The sequence below is a fragment of the Panthera onca genome, chromosome C1 (assembly GCF_046562875.1).
Source record: "Panthera onca isolate mPanOnc1 chromosome C1, mPanOnc1 haplotype 2, whole genome shotgun sequence".
Taxonomy (NCBI): domain Eukaryota; kingdom Metazoa; phylum Chordata; class Mammalia; order Carnivora; family Felidae; genus Panthera; species Panthera onca.
The window spans coordinates 68,320,351-68,337,084 of NC_138346.1; the positions used below are offsets into that span (position 1 = coordinate 68,320,351).

At 33.9% G+C, this 16,734-nt stretch overlaps 2 long non-coding RNA genes across 2 annotated transcripts in view; one reads left to right on the forward strand and one right to left on the reverse strand.

Annotated features, from left to right (window-relative positions):
* Positions 1 to 16,734, forward strand: part of LOC132670811 (uncharacterized) — a 185,120-nt gene that overhangs the window by 104,587 nt on the left and 63,799 nt on the right. The gene's annotated exons all lie outside the window — the stretch shown is intronic.
* On the reverse strand, positions 1,037 to 2,796 carry LOC132670812 (uncharacterized). Its single transcript, XR_009606929.1, has 2 exons — positions 2,719 to 2,796; positions 1,037 to 1,171 (listed from the first exon to the last, which is right to left on the reverse strand). It is a non-coding gene; the product is annotated as an uncharacterized LOC132670812 (long non-coding RNA).

Sequence of the window (16,734 nt, forward strand, 5' to 3'; positions counted from 1 at the left end):
GAGAACACAAAAAAGGTTAAAAACAAGATAAATGTTATCTTCAGTGTAAACAAAAAATTGTTCCTCCCCACCAAAAGCAATCTCAATCTGGCACATAGTTCACCTAAGAATACTGTTCAAATACTCGTAATAATCTAAGATTTGAATATTGATCTAACTAAAAGTATGATATAAAAATTGAGAGGATGAGTGAACTTAGATATATTTCAGAGATAGAAATAATTTTGGAGATATACACTTTGTTATGTTTGGGAGGTGAGTGATGTTTGACAGATGACTAAATTTGCATCTTTCATACTGGGAAATCAATTAATAACTTCTAAGGCTGAAGAAATTTAAGAATTAGTTGTAATGAATTTAACCAGGTCAAAGAGTTGAAAGCTATTGCCTCTGGGGAATGGAAACAGAGAAAGGGGTCATAAAGACCATTATTTCATAATAAGTCTTATAGAAATATTTAATATTTTAATCTACGTGAAGGACTAGCTTTGCTGAAACCAGTAGCTTAAAAAATCTACATGAAGAAATTTTTGATCACCAAAATTCTAAATTTTATATAGGGCAAAGTGTGGTAAAATATTTACTGTCCAGATAACATATGCAAAACAAAACAAAAGCAAACAAAACGTCTTAATAAAATTAAATTATCAAATAAACAGTTTGTTCCACAAAATTAGTGTGACTTACACTAGCTGCTAAGTTGTATCGACCCCATTACACTGGGTGACTTACCAAGCAGTCATATGTTTTTGAATAATTAATTATTTCTTACTATGGTGATACATCATTAGCATAAGATAATGGCATTTTCAGATAGTCAAAGTATCCTTAGGCAGACAGCGTCTTTGGCAAATAGGACAGAGTCTTTGGCTTTGTATGTCTATTCCAGAGCAAACCAGAATTACGAATATTCGCAAGGAAACTTACAGATCTTAAGAATTGGGAAAACAGGTGCTTTTGTTTCAAACTGAAGTAACAGTTTGTTAACGACACATCCCATGATCAGATTTTCTATCCATGGATTTATTGGCTGAAATAGTTATGAATATGACAAATTTATTAGTCTGCGATGAAGAATGCCAACACTGAAGCACAGATGGTCTCCTCCAATAAGTGACAATTTGATGCATCAGATTTATCATGAAACGGTTTAGAACCATGGTATTCTGGCCTATAAAGGAAAGAACAATAGAAATCATAGCAATTAATTAGTAACAATAGCCTTATATTTTAGTTTGTATTTTAGGAAATCTTTGATGATGAAGCTTAAAAAAAACCCTTTTTTTCCCCCAAAAAAGACTGTTTTTAAGTGTCATGTCAAGAATTTTACTTCTTTATTAAATTGCCAACCAAAGAAATTATCATGATTTGTACATTTGGATTATCTTCTTATTTTTTGCAGAAATTTAGTGGTGTGCACGTGTGCGTGTGTATGCGCATGTGTGTGTGGAAACAAGGCTAATTTTTGAACGCCCATCTAAGAAAATGGGTGCCAGCAGGAAAGTCTGACAACCCCTGCAGGAAATAATAGAAAGAGCATTGTGGTTGATACCTCTTGTGGGGTTGTTGGTTGGTGGTAAAAATCAAGTCTATTCTTTATCAACAAATTGGGGGGGATGAAAGATCACAAGTACAAATACAATGCACTAGTGTCTTTAAATATGTAGCATCCATAGAGTAAGTAGCACCAACCATGGCCCAGCTGTGGAACACAACTGAAAACTAAAATAAAAGGCTGATCCCACATATAATAACCCTGGCGCAAGTGATCACAACTAGCTTAAATGAAATGGTGCCCGAACTGAGCCCCTTCATAAGCCACTATTTATTCCTTTCTGCTGCCCATAGTAATTGCCAGAAATCTGTTCTATGGCAGGCTTCTACCTCAAAAGTACTTGCAAAACTGTTTTAAGAGAGGTCAGGTTTTAGTGTCAATAGAAGAGTAACTACAGTTCTAGCAGAAAGGGGCCTGCTTTGTTTTTTTGTTTTTTTGCTTGTTTCTTTTTTTTACAGGTTTACTTTTGTGTGTGACACTTGATTTCCAAGCTTACTCTACCCTAGTGAAGGAATTCAAAAGAGAAGCTGGTTTTGTATATTAACTACAGAAAGAAGTCCCAGTTAAGAAGGCAAAAATCTATAGTTCGATCTTGTGTGTATGAGTGTGCTGATGCCTGCATGAAAAGCAGTTGTCTAAATCCTAGGTGATGAAAATACTGTTTGCATATTTTAACTTGACTAATTGCTATCATTTAATGAATATTTGTCTGTCTTTCTGTGTATTTACATATCTGCCATCTAAGTATGCATCTATGTGTCTATCTATCATCTACAGATAGCTGAGCCTCTGATCCCTAAAAACACTGCAATGTTATTGTATTGTGTCCATTTTGAAGACAGGGTGATGAAATGAAGAATTTGTGCTTTAAAAATATCCTTGTGACTCCTCTGAAATTTGAAAAAGAAAAAAGAAGAGAGAGAGCCAGAAAGAAGGCTCTGACTAAAGCCAGATGAAGCACGCTGGGTCTTGGAGAAGAGAAAGGCAGAGGGGAAGGGGTGAGCAGATAAGATAGTATACCTTTCAGAGGTGGAAATACCTTTGGGGTTTTCATAATATAAATGGCTATATATTACATCATATATATATATATATATATATATATATTTATATACTTATATATTTATATTTAAGTTGAAAGGTTGAAAGGTTTTTTTTCTTACTCCTGTGGCTTATTATCCCTGCTGCTTTCTTTTCCTGAGCATTGCAGGTGCTAAGATTTTTGTAACACTGGAGTGGTAGAAATATCCAAGAGACTGGCAGTGCTCTAACAGTTGCCTTTATGACATCTGCTGCTTATAAGTTGCCTTGTTTAAGAAACAAGCGTTGGCGAGGATGTAGAGAAAAGGGGCCCTTTTGCTCTGTTGGTGGGAATGCAAACTGGTGGACCCACTGTGGAAAACAGTATGGAGCTTCCTCAAAAAGTTAAAATAGAATTACCCTGTGATCTAGCCATTGCACTACTGGGTATTTACCCAAAGAATAGAAAAATGCTAATTCAAAGGGATACATGTACCCTTATGTTTATAGCAACATTATTTACAATGGCCAAATTATGAAAGCAGCTAAAGTAGTGTCCATTGATGGATGAATGGATAAAGAAGATGTGATCTATATGTAATGGAATATTATTCAGCCACAAAAAGAATGAAATCTTGCCATTTGCAACAACACAGATGGATCTAGAGGGTACAATGTTAAGTGAAATAAGTGAGAGAAAGACAAATGCCATATGTTTTCACCCCTCCCTATGTGGAATTTAAGAAAAAAAACAAATGAGCAAAGGAAAAAAGAAAGAGAGAGACAAACCAAGAAACATACTCTTAACTATAGTCAACAAACTGATGGTTACCAGAGTGGAAGTGGGTGGGGGATGGGTAAAATAGGTGATGGGGATTAAGGAATGTACTTGAGCTCAGCATTCGAAGATGTATGGAATTGTTAAATCCCTATAGTGCACACGTAAAATAATATAACACTATGTTTTAACTCTACTGGAATTAAAATGAAAAGAAATAAACAACAAGGTGCCTTGCTTAGTAAAATTCTCAGTTTTCCTATATACGCTGACACATTTTTACAAAGGTATTTGTCTTTATAAGGCCCCACTGATTGTACCTGTCCATTTTATGTTGAGGCTATAATAACTTTCAATTATATTTGGTAGCTTAATAGATGTTTATAGGAGCTACATTGTGAAAGTTTGAATTGCAATTTAAGGCAAATAAACTGAAAATATATAGTGTTTAATTAGATTACCTTTTTAATTAAGTTTCTAATTTTAATTCCAGTATAGTTAACATACATTTTTCTATTAGTTTCAGGTGTATAATGCAGTGATTCAACAATTCTTTATACTAGACAGTGCTCATCTTGATACGTGTTTCAGTGTTATGTATGCATCTGTGAGATCACTACAAATATCAAGATAATAAACATTTCCATCATCTCCAAAAGTCTCCTTGTGTCCCTTTATAATCCATCCCTCCCACCAGCCCCATCCTCAAGCAACCATTAAACCTACCTGTTATAGCTGAGTTTGCATTTTTTTAGAACTTTATGTTAATTCACGTACTATTTTACTCATTTATTTTTTTGCCTGGCTTCTTTTCTTCAACACAATTACTTTGAGATTCACCTATGTTGTTATATATAACATTAGTTTATTTTACTGACGAGGAAGTATTCCATTGAGCAAATATGCCCCACTTTGTTTTTTCGCTTATCCGTTGGTGAGCATGAGTTGTTTCCAGTTTGGGACTATTACAAATAAAGTTTCAATGAATATTCATTTGCAAGTCTTTGTATAGATGAGACTTGCAATTCCTTGGAGTTAATAAAGTTTCAATGAATATTCATTCATAGAAGTTTTTTGCACAGACATGTTTGCAATTCTTTGTGGTCAATGCTAAGAAATAGTATGACTGAGTGCCATGATCATTTCTTAACTTAGCAAGCTAAGAAATGATCAAGCGATATTCAAAGTGATTATACCATTTTATATGCTTATCAGTGCTGCAAGAGAGTTCTAGTTGCCCCATGTCCTCACTGAGATTGTTTATTTTGATCAGTTCTTGCGGTTATGTAAAGATATCTCATTTTAATTTCAATTTTCATTTCTCTGGTGAGTAACACTGTAGAATATCTTTTAATGTACTTATTGGGCATTCATATACATACTTTTGCATTAAGTTTTATTGGATTCTTTGTTTTCTTATTATTGGGTTAGAAGAATTTGTAATATTCTGTATACAAGATTTTTGTGTTACATGTGTTTTGAATGCCTTCCCCCAGTCTGTGGTTTGTTGTTTCCTTTTTAAAAATGACATCTTTCAAAAAACAAAGTTTGTTATATTGGTGACGTACAGTTGTTCATTTTCTCCAACTTGGCTCAAGCTTTCCGTGTTCAATGTTAGAAAACTTGGACTTTGCCAGAGTCACAAAGATTTTCCCCAATGTTCTTTTTCTAAGTATTTTATTATTTTAGGTCTTATATTTATGTCCGTAATCCATTTTCAGTTAATTTTGTGTTAGATGTGAAGTCATTGTTCACTCTTATGCATAGAAATTTCCAGTTATTGCAACACAATTTGTAGAAAAGGCTTTCTTCTCCCCTGTTGAATTCCCTTGTTACTTTCATGCAAAATCAGTTGATCGCATTATGTAGGCCTATATCTGGAGTATTCTATTCCATTGATCTAGATTTCTATATGTGTGTGCTTTTTTTTTAAGTTTATTTATTTTAAGAAAGAGAGAGAGTGTGGAAGAGGGTGAGGGGCAGAGAGAGAGGGAGAGACAGAATCCCAAGCAGGCTCCATGCCATCAGTGCAGAGCCTGATGCAGTGTTCCAACTCATGGAACTGTGAGATCATGACCTGAGCTGACATCAAGAGCTGGATGCTTAACTAAGTCAACCAGGCACCCCATTTTGTTTTGTTTTTGGAAATCCTAAATTGTCTTGATTACTTTAGCTTTTTAAAAAAGTTTATTTATTTTGAGAGAAAGACAGAGAGAGAGACAGAAAGAGAGAGAGAGAACAAGGAGGGGCAGAGAGAAAGAGAGAATTCCAAGCAGGCTTTGCATCAACAGTGCTGAGCCCGAGGCAGGGCTGGAACTCACAAACTGCGAGATCATGACCTGAGCTGAAAACCTAGAGTCAAATGCTTTACTACACCATCCAGGTGTCCCGGTGTTACTTTAGCTCTATAGTAAGACCTAAAATCAAGTAGGGTAGGTTCTTTTATTTTGTCATTGTTTTTAAATTGCTTCTGTTAATTTTGGTCCTTTGCATTTTCAAGCAAATTTTAGAATCAATTTGTCAAACTATAGAAAAAGACACATGGAATTTTTATTGGAATTGCTTTGAACCTAAAGACTGATTGTCATCTTAATAATATTGAAGATTCAAATTCAGGAACATGGCATAAGTCTTTAATTTCCCTTAGCATTTTTTTGGGGGGTAGTATTCGGTGTACATGTCTTGAATATCCTTTACTAGTTTTTTTCATAATTTTTGGTTTTGTAAAAGAGATTTTAAAATTTCATTTTCCACTAGTTTTCTACTAGAATATAAGAATAAATTATTTTTAGATGAATTCGTGTCATATATCCTTGCTAAATTCATTTATTAATTTTGTAGTTATTTTGCACATTCACTGATATTTTCTATATAGAATAATATATCTACTAATATGAGTAATTTTTCTTGTTCATTTTAGATATTCATGACCTTTTTTCCCCCCTGGTTATATTGAAATGGCTAGGACATTCTGTGAAATAATACATTGAAGTGGTTAAAGTGAGCATATTGACTTTGTTCCCAATTTTATGGGAAACCAATTAAATTTTTTACCATTAACTATATATATATATATATATATATATATATATATATATATATAACTATTACATATATTTTTAAAGAACCATTTATCAATTTAAAAAAATTCCTTACTATTCCTATTTTGCTGAGGGTTTTTATTATGAAAGGATATTGAATTTTATAAAGTCATGTAATTTTCTCCTTTATTCAGTTAATATGGTAAATTACATTGACTAATTTCAGGATGTTAAACCAACTTTCTATTCCAGGAATAAAAGATACTTATTTGGTCATGATGTATTGTCATTTTTTCTCTGCTGTTTTATTCAATTTGCTAATATTCTTAGGAACTTATAGTTTGTATTCATGAAGGGTATTCTAGAATTTTTGTTTCATATGTTTTCTCAGGTTTGGGATTTGGTTTATGCCAGGATCATAAAATGAATTGAGAAATGAAACACTCTCTCCTGTTTTCTGATAATTTTGCCTCTCTACTATATTATTCCCATTATCCAACAAATGAGTTGTTAGTTAATTGGCCTTAAATAAGCCCTTTTACAAGAGAACTCTCTGAAAAAAGTTATCTATAGTCACTCATTCCAACATTTTCTCTCCCATTGTCCATTGAATCTATTCAAATCTGGCTCATCCTTTCCTTTGTACCAAATCTGTTCTTATTGAAATCATCAAAGCCTTCGACATTGTTAAATCTATCAGTCACTTTTCAGTCTTTATCCTTATTGAACTAAAGCAACATTTTAAGTAATTGATCCTTCTCTTTAAAGTCTTTCTTCACCTGGCTTCCACAACACACTAATATGATTAATCTGCAATGTCTCTTGTGATTTCTCATGAGTAGCATTTGCAGGTTCTTCCTTAGCTCTCTCCCTCGTAACAATGGAGTAGCCTAGGACTTTTCCTTGATCTTATCTTTATCATTCATACTCCCATTGCAAGTGATTACATCTAGTTTCAAGGCTTTAAATACCAAGAATATGCAGATGACTCTCAAATTATTATCTCCAGCTTAGAGTACTCTTCTGAAATTCACATTCATATTTTACTGAAAGTTTCCACTTAGATTAAGAAGTATCATCTCTTCTCTCTACTTCTTTCATCATACTCCTCTTTCAAGTGATTCATCCAACCTTGAGAAGGCAGTAGAAAGAAGAAAAAAGGGGCAAAGAATATGAGAAATGGGAAACAAATAATAAGATATTTGATTTAAATCTAACCATATCAATAAACTAAATTAAGTGTCAGTGGTTTAAATATACCAGTTAAAAGGAAGATATTGTAAGATTGGACAAAGATACAAGAACTAATTATCTGCTGAGTACAAGAAATGTACTTTTAATGTAAGTATGCAAATAAGTTAAAAGTAAAAGGATGAAAACCCATATACTATTATAATACTTATCAAAACAAATCACAGAGACTATATTAACATCAGACAAACTAGATTTCAGAGCCAAAAATATTCCTATAAAGAATGTTATTTCATAATGAAAAAGGATCAATTTATTAAGATGGCAGAACCCCAAAATACATAAAGCAAAAACTGAGAGAATTGCTTAGAGAACTTGATAAACTTACAATTATAGCTGGAGATTTCAACATCTCTGTCTCTCACTCTCTCAATAATTCAAGCAAATAGACAAAAATGAGTAAGGCTATAGAAAACCTGAACACTACAACTAACTTATTTGAAGATATTAATATTTATAAAACATAAAGTACAAAATAGCAAAATACACATTTGTTTTAAACATACATTAACATTTACAAATATAGACTCTATTCTGAGTCATAAAGCAAGTCTCAACCAATATGCAAGGATTTAAGTCATAGATTATGTATTCTTTGGCTACTGTGCAAGTAATTTAGAAATCAATAAAAGAAAGGTGTCTGGAAAGTAGCCAGATATTTGGAAATAAAAGAACACACTTCTAAATAACTCATGGGTCAAAGAAGAAATAAAAAGGGAAATTAGAAAGAATTTTGAGATGAACGAAAATGAGAACATATCAAAGTTTATGAGATGGTGCTAAAGTAGTGCTTACAAGGAAATTTATAGCACTGAATGCCTATATTAGAAAACAGGAAGGGTCTCAAGTTAATTACTTCAGCTTCAACTTTAAGTAACTAGCAAATACTAGGTAGCTAGAAAAAGAAGAGGAAATTAAATACTAAGTAGGTAGGAGAAAAAAAGAGAAAATTAAATACTAAATGCAGAGAGAAAGGAAAAAGTAAACATTAGAGTGGAAGTCAATAAAATTGAAAACAGAGAACGATAGAGAAAATCAGTGAAAAGAAAATCTGGTGTTTTAAGAAAGTCAATAAAATTGGTAAACTTTTGAATTAACAGAATGAACAGAAAGAAGAGAGATAATACAAGTTATCAACATCAAGAATTTGAGAAACAACATTGTTACACATATTAGAGATAATTAGGAAATTTATGAACAACTTTCTGCCAATAAATTTGACAACTTACATGAAATGGGAAAAATTCTTGAAAAACATAAATTATTAAAGCTTATTCAAGAAGAAATAAATAACACAACTAGTCCTATATCTATGAAAGATGTTGAATCTATAGTTAAATATGTTCTTGTGAAGAAAATTATAGGTCCAGATGGCTTTTCTGGTGACCTCTAATAAATATTTATGAAAAAAATAATACCACTTCCCAGAAACTCTTCAGAAAATAGAAAAAGAGAGAGACTTTTCCATATATTCTATGAAGCCTTCATTAACCTGATACCTAAACTACAAGATATTACAATAAAACTACAGACTAATATCCCTCATGAGCATACATATAAAATTTTAGCAAACCGAATCTAACCATACATAAAGGTACTAATATGTTGTCATCAGGTTATCCTAGGAATGCAATATTGGTATAACATTAAAAAACATTATTTGACTATTAATGGGTCTAAAATGTTCACATATATGCCAGGGTCTGTCTTGGAGCTTTCTTTCATATTGTTTTATTAATATTGTATCAATAGCACACTTTCTTATGACTTTAAATTTATATATGGATTATGTCTGGGAAGACATTTATAAGGTTGGATTGGTTTCCATCAACCTTTATGCATCCATGAAACCTTAGAGTAAGTTTTTTAGGTTACTTAAGAACATCCAACTGGAATTTTAATTGATTTTTTTAAATAATATGAAATCATCCCTTCCAAGGTATTGAATGCCCCTTCATTTATTCAAATAAACAGCTATGTTCTTGTTATGTACTGAATGTTTGTGGTCCCCTCCAAATTAATGTAGAAGCTCTGACCTCTAATGTGATGGTATTTGGAGGTGAGGCCTTTAGGACGTAATTAGGTTTAAATGAGGTAATGAGGTTGGGGCCCCCATAATATGATTAGTGTTGGCATAAGACAAGGAAGAGAGACCAAAGCTTTCTTTCTCTGCCATGTCAGTGTACAATAAGAAGGCAGTCACAAGCAAGCCGGGAAGAGGTCCCTCACTAGAAACTGAATTTGCCAGCACTTTTATGTTGAATTTCCCAGGCTCCAAAACTATGAGAAATAAATATCTGTCAGTTTAAGCCACTAGTCAATAGTATTTTGTTATAGTACTTGGAACTGACTAATATAGTCATTTATTATAATTTTATTGTTTCCTCTAAAGAGAAAACTTATATTCTTGCTTTCATTTCTTCTTAGGTATTTTATGATTCATATTGCTATTGTGACAGTATCTTATTTTAAAGTCATATTTTATTGGATTATTGCCGATTTAAATAAATACTTTTAATTTTGTAGGTTGATATTTTAGTTGGTAAACTTGCTAAATGTTTTATAGTTGATTTTTTTAAGGTAGATGTTCATGCCTGGATAGTTTGTGTCTTCTCTCCCAATTCATATATCTCACTCAATATTTTTTATTCCCTTATGTTGTCCAAGACCAACAGAGTGTATCAATCATTAAAAGTAGTGTGCATAAAGACAATAGGCCTCTTTGTCTTATTCTTTATCTCGCATTGAATGCATTCATATTCTAGTTTCCCAATTACATTTCCTCCAGTGGTGTAGGTTTTGGTATATCCCGTGTTAGTAGATAGCCCCTAAGATGTCCCCCAGTACCCCCTGCCTTCTGGTATTTATGCTCTTGTGGACTTGTCTTTCCTCGAGCGTGGAGTGAGCTTATTTATTTACTTCTAATGAATAAACTATGACAGAAGTGATAGGATGTCACTTCCAAGATTAGGTTATAACAAAGACTGTTGCTTTTGTCACGGGTGTAGTACTCTCCTATTTGCTCTGGGAGAAATCAGTTGCCATCTCATGAGGTACCCTGTGGAGAGACCCACATAAATGAGCTGGAAGTAGATTTTCTGTGGTCAGTGAAGACATGTGGATGAGCTTGGAAACAGTTCTACTGAGGCCTGTCAAAAGCTATGTGAGTGAGTTTGGACGTGGATCTTCCTTCAGAGGGATTGTGAATCGACTATGGCCCTGGACACATCTTGATATCAGCTTCATGAGAGCCCCTGAGGCAGAGCCATCCAACTCATCTGTATCCACTTACTTGATTCACAGAAAATATGAGATAATAAATGTTAGTTGCTTTAAGTTGTCAAATTTTGGGGCAATATGTTATATAGTAATAGATAACTAACACGTAGTTTACCTACTCTTTAAGAGACTCCCCTGTTTTTTTTTCCTAGGTTGCCAAAAGTTTTTAAAATTGTTACCTGAGGAAATCATATTTTTTCTTTTTCTTAATAATAATGTGATAGAACATACATTTGGAATGTGAAACACTCTTGCATTATTGTAATTAATCATGGTATATTTTCTCGGAATTTTAGTTAATATTTTCTTTAAGAATTTTGTTTGCATGTTTATAAGTGAAAAGCTCTCATAATTTTGCTCATTTGCATCATATTAGCATTACAGTAGTCCCATAAATTAGGTAAGCCCCTTTTTTTCTTCTTTTTAAATTAAAAAATATATATATGTATTGTCTATTTTATGTATATGTATTGTACAAGACAGATATTAGCTACTCATTGAAAGTTTGGTAGAACTGACCTGTAAAGCCATCCATATGGCTAACATTTATTTCTGTAAGATTTAGTGGCCTATTCGGTGCTTTATTTTATCTTTTGTCAATTTCGGAATTTTATAATTTTCTAGGAATATATCCATTTTACATAGCCATTCAAGTTTATTGATATAATTGTTATAATACTTTAATTTTTAAACCTGTTATATGTCTTATTTCCTTTTTCTGTTCTGCATTGTGTTTATTTATATCTTTCCTCTTTTTTAGGTCAATTTTTCTAAAATCTTTCGTATTTTTTTAAATGCTTATTTATTCTTTAAAAAAATTTTTTTTTAAGTTTATTTATTTTTAAGAGCAAGAGAGACAGAGCGTGAACAGGGGAGGGGAAGAGAGAGAGGGAGACACAGAATCCGAAGCAGGCTCCAAGCTCTGAGCTGTCAGCACAGAGCCCGATGCAGGGCTCGAACTCAGCGGAACATAAGATCATGACCTGAGCCAGAGTCAGATGCTTAACAGACTGAGCCATCTAGGTACCCCTAAAATCTTTCTTATTAATTTTTCCAAGGAATAGCTATGTTTCTGCTACTTGTCTCCATTTTTATTCCTAACTTTGTTGATGTCTTTATTATTTCTTTCTTTTGATTCTTTAGGCATTGTTATTCTCACCTCTCTCTTTTTTAAACATGAGTTCGGTTGTGTTTAATCTTCCTTGTTTCCTGATATACACATTTAAACTATGATTTCACTTCATCTCTGCCTTACATAGTTTGACATGCTCTGTATTCATTGTCATTAAGTTCTAAAATATGTCTTAACTTACGTTATTTTGACCCAGGAATTAATTAATAGTGTGCTATTTAATTTCCAATATATGTAGGAAATTAAAATTATCTTTCTATTATAATTTTGAATTTTGTTGCATTGAGGACAGAGAACAAATGCATAATATTATCCTTTGGGATTTATTACTGCTACCTCATGACTGAATATGTGAACTATTTTTGTTAGTGTTCTATATGTGCTCAAAAACAATATGTCTTGTCTATCTGTGGGTGTACAGTTCTATATATAATCTCAAGCTTATTAATTGCTTTTTTCAGATGTTTGATATTTCTGCACATAGTTTTATTTGGTTGCTTTGTTTGTATCTTCATGAAGTTTAAAATCAACAGCTAGAATAATTTTTTTATGGTTCTTTTAAGTTGCTTGATATATTATGAGGCTATATAGTTAACTATATGTTAGAATGTTCATCATACTATGTATTTTTTCTTATGTCTTTGATCAGAATACAGTATCTTTTTTTTTCTTTTTTAAATATAGTTTTGTCTTAAGTTTGAGAACATTAGATATTAAAATTGCTACCTGGATATTTTGGTTCATATTTGTCTGGTATATTTTTTCTCCATCTTTATTATATTTAATCTCTTTCAAAGTATGTCTTTGGATTTACAGTGTTTTCTTTTTAACTTTATTCAGTCCTTTTATATTGCTGAAACCTTTTTTTTTAAGTTTATTTATTTTTGAGAGAGAAAGCATAAGTGGGGGAGGGGCAGAGAGAGGGAAAGAGAGAAAATCCCAAGCAGGCTTCCACTCGGTCAGCATGGAGCCTGATAAGAGGCTTGAACCCACAAACCATGAGATCATGACCTGAGCCAAAGTCAGATGCCTAACCAACTGAGCCACCCAGGTGTCCCTATTGCTGAAGCCTTTTTCATATGTTCATATCTTTTCTCATGAAGATAATATAAACATTCTGCAAAAAACCGTGTCCCTTCAGCTCAGTATATGATTCGGTAAAAGTGATCTATTTAGAACTGGAAGGACCAGAATATTACAGAGACGGTTAATAGTCTGGGTTTATAGATTCATATAATGAATTATTTAAAGAATGTCCCAAATGTCACTTGGTTTCACATTATGGAGACTAAACTTGAATCCGATGTGTATGCCTGGTTTGGGAGAAGAGATGTGCAAGCACGAGGAAGAACCCGGACTTCCTTGAACCACCTGCTTAGCAATGCTTGTGTAACTATTTAAAATCGGGCTCTATTGAAAACTCCCCTGTGAGATGTACAGCACAGTCTTCCAGCTGGCAGTCTTCCTGACATATAACTATGGTCAGTGCTACCTGCACTGAGGCGGGGCATGAAAAGCAAGATCGAATGAGGTAAGGCAGTAATTACGCCTCTGTGATCGACTACGTGATTGAGCTGTTTAAATGAGAAGGTTACAACTTGGAATGAGACACAAAAGAACTTTGAACGTCATGCGAAAAGTAAATATTTGGTAGATGCTTTTTTCTTCTCACAATTGACTTTAATTGGATTTTTACCAAGTGTAAATTAAAAGAAATTGTTCATATTTTAGGCTGTCAGTGGGAGTTGGAATGGATATGTTTGCATGTGAATTATGATAGTTTTATTCTCATCCTTCTTTCTTTAAACACTGTTTCAATGTATTTTGATGTTTTTAGTGTATGATGTGTTATTTTGAAAATACATATTTGAATGCAACTTCCCCCTTGTGAATCAATAGTAATAAGTTAAATCAGAAAATACTGTTTCTCTTTAAAGCGTGGCCTTTCTGGGGCAAGTTACGGGCACTTATCTTGATGTTTTACTTTCAAGTTGTCTAAGCAAATTGGAAATAGTGCACTGAAGGCACTTTCACATGTGATATCTGTTAAATGACATTTACAATTTATGTATTCTTACACAGAATTTTCCTTTCTACTTTTAGAGACTGAGAAATAAAATTTTCCTCCTGCTACTTTTTCCTCCCCTATTTGGCAAAGGAAACATGGAAACATATTTTTTTTGGTACTGTAGCTAAGCAAGGCTATTATTTTATACATCAATTCCATTTTACGTCTACATTTGCCAGGAGTTTCCTTTTTTACTATTATTACATTTGGTTTGGCAGTGAGAAGGTCTGTCCAGCTTTAATCCAAGAAATTTCTTCTAAAAATAAAATGTCTCTTAACTCCCACCCCTGAAGGTAAGCGGTAAATTGTGCAATCAGGCTTTGCATCTATACGTGAGATATTTACATTAAATATGCATGTCATATATAATGTATGCATAGCTGAAAGCAAAAGCTGCCACAGTGTTAGAGAGGAATCATTTAAAGACTTTATTTCACAAAACATCTAAAATACCATAAAGAATTAATTAATCCTAATGCAAAGCAACACAAATATGCAGCTGGCAAAGCTTATTTTTTAAAGCCATAGTTTACAAAAATATATACATAAAATTTTCTTTGGGCAGATTCATAGTTTCGTTTGTCCTCATAGTAAGCACCAAATGTATAAGAGGAGGAGGAGACTAAACAGATTCATGTACTGTTTTTTATGCTACTGCAATTAAATGCATTAATTGCATCATTAATTTGCTTATATCCTTGTTAATTCTTTGAATACCTTTATTTGGTATGGGCGAGTCTAAATATGATAAGATATGGGATAAAATGATTTTCAAAAATGTTTGTTTAGAGAGAGAGATAGAACACGCGTGAGTGTGTGTGCGCCTGTGGGGGTGTGACCGGGGGAAGGGCAGAGAGAGAGGGAGAGAATCCCTAGGAGCCCAAAGTGGGACTCCATCCCACAAACCCAACAGTGAGATCATTACCTGAGCAGAAACCAAGAGTCGGAGGATTAAATGACTGAGCCACCCAGGCACCCTAGGGGTAAAATGATTTTTAAAGCAGGAGGAATGGCTCTGATCTGAGGTTCAGCTAATAAGCAATCAGAGACAGGAAGAGAACTGAAAATTTGAGAACATTTGATAAGAATGATCTCATATTCAGGCACCTGGGTGGCTCAGTCAGTTGAGCCTTGGACTTCTATTCAGGTCATGAGCTTGTAGCTTGAGAGTTCAAGTCTGCGAGGGGTTTGTTGCTTTCAGTGCATAGCCCGCTTTGGATCTTCTGTCTCTCTCTCTCTGTTCCTCCCCTGCTCACTCTCTCTCTCTCAAAAATAAATAATACATTAAAAAAAGAATGAGCTCATATTTATAAAGCACTTAACAGATTTCACCCTCATTAGTAATTGCTGATATTGTATATCTTAAACGGAGCATTTCCAGTGGTGGGACCCAGGTTAATAGGAATTAAGAGATGAGTGAATGGGTAAAAAACGAAAATCAAGGCACAGAAAAAGACTTTTAAGAAGTTTTCAGTGAGAAGAATGATATGGAGCAAAAATGGCTGGAGGACAAATAGAGATATTTTATTAAATTATATTTTCATTCATGGGAACACATTTATGAGTGGAGGGGAAATGTATAAATAAGAAACTGAAGGCATGAGAGCTATTGTGGATAACTAATAGAATATATGGCTGAAGGAGAAAAGGATTGTGTAATACAGAAAGAACAAAACAAGAAAAGGAATAAATAAATATGAAGAAATATTTAGAGGCTGGAATAGAAACATTGAAGATGTTTATTTTCTAAAATTCTGTAATTATAGGGGCAAAGTTTCTCCTGAGAATGAGAGTCGGCAAAGAGAGGGCAAGTTTATAATTAACATTGTAGGAAACAACATAGAAATTAAATAAAGATTGCTGCAAAGGGCAGTCAAGGACCCAACTGATATTGGAATAACTGGACACAGTTTCCTGACTTTCCCTGAGATGCCTGGCAGAAAGGGAACAGGAGATGAAACCGTAGGCGCTACCATTTATCCAGGCTTGGAGAAAATGTGGACTCCAGAGAAGTAAAAAGTGGTCTGTGAAAATAAACTATCAGAACCTCCATGTCATTTTGATTTTTTAATCCCTGCGAGATAAAGTTTAAAGCTTTTAAAACATAACTCCAGCAGCCTGGTCATCCAGAGAAGGCACTAGCTTTCTATAAAGTTCCACGGAAACCGGCCAAGACCCAATGCTTCAGGCAACCGATCCTGGTCAATGGAGGAGGCTTGATTCGCAGGCCCACATCGTGCCTCGGAAGGGGCCGTGAAGGCTGATACATTGTGCTTGCTGTGTGGTCAGGTTTCCTCTGTGAGACTTGGGCCTCAGCTTTCTTACCACACCAGTGAAGGGAGTGGTGTTTCCTCACTCAGGAGAGGTGATACACGGTGCTCATCACGTGACACAACTGCATGGCTCTTCTCTGGCCCTGTGATTGTGTCAGGGGAGGGGCTGGTACTGCCAGGTTAAGTTTGGAGTCAGTATCTGGCAGGTCACAGTTGTATTGTTGTACTCTGACTTCTGATCATGCCAGAGGAGGGGCAATGCTTCCTTGATCTTCAGTTTTAAAGTTTCCACAGTCCGAGGGCCTTCGATCCTCACCAGGAGTCCTGACAGGTTTCT